This window comes from Pundamilia nyererei, unplaced genomic scaffold (assembly GCF_000239375.1).
Source record: "Pundamilia nyererei isolate P.nyererei 1_Seehausen unplaced genomic scaffold, PunNye1.0 scaffold00299, whole genome shotgun sequence".
Classification (NCBI taxonomy): domain Eukaryota; kingdom Metazoa; phylum Chordata; class Actinopteri; order Cichliformes; family Cichlidae; genus Pundamilia; species Pundamilia nyererei.
Genome location: NW_005187700.1, coordinates 206,595 through 207,758, shown reverse-complemented (window position 1 = coordinate 207,758; position 1,164 = coordinate 206,595).

Here is a 1,164-nt window from a genome sequence, read left to right as displayed (position 1 = left end):
CACACACACACACACACACACACACAGGGCTATCTGTCGATCACACACTGTTTGGCCACAGAGTAGCAGATCGATAAAGTTTCTCTAAATTTCTAAATTGAGATTTATGAGGTTGATTCAATGGAAGCGTCCAATCAGACGGCTGCTGGCCAGACTGTGTGATGGCACATCAACCTGCAACGGTTAGTTTTTGTTCCACTGTGAGGACCAACAGGAAGATGCACTGTCTAAATAAAGCCTCCAGTGGACTTTAGAGGAACTGCAGGTTTGGTGATTCAGCGTTGGATTCTTTCCTCAACCCCAAGGAGGAGGCTTCGATTTATGGTTCAGGGAAGGCAGTAAGACACTGAGGGTGCTCACAGAGACACAAATACAAGTATGTGTGTGTATGACGCTCCTTTTTTTTTTTCAGAAAGCTCAGACCACCCCGTGAGGAAGCTAACAGGTGTAGCTGGTAGACAAACACCTGCACAGGTGGTGTTTCCAGAGTTAGTTTTAGTCACAGGTTCTCACAAAGTCGAAAGGATCTCAGAAAGTTCTGATGAAACTTTTCCACATAAAAAAAACGCAGCTCTGAGTGATCAGCCTTTATTAGTTGAAGCTGCAGAGCAGCGTTGGTACTCCTGATATTTCTGATCCGTGTTCTCACAAACACCTGCTGAGGTTCTCGCTCGTTCTCCAGCTCCTGGTGGAACAGAGATTTTTCTCAGTGATGGAGAGACCTGCAGGACTACCTGAAGCTGCTCGGGTTTGTCTCTGGAAGCATGGGAGGCTCCACTGAAACCAGTCAAATGAATGAAAATGGTGACAAGTTTAATTCCTCAGGATATGAACACAAGTGTATGTGAGGTCCCCAGAAGAGCAGTAAGCACGTTTCTGTGTGTGTGTGTGTGTGTGTGTGTGTGAGGTAATCAGCTGTAAGTGGAGCGCGTTTGTGGACAGAGACGATCAGCCGCCTGGACCGATCAATACTACGATCAATACAGGGCATGGATGGAGCGATCTAACAGATCATTACCCGTGTGTGTGTGTGTGTGTGAGTGTGTGGTGTGTGTGTGTGTGTGTGTGTGACTGTCAGATGAACTCTGAACTTCTTGTGAGATGTTTAAAAAGATGATGGTGAAGTTATGGGTTCAAACTCTGGTCACACACACACACACACAC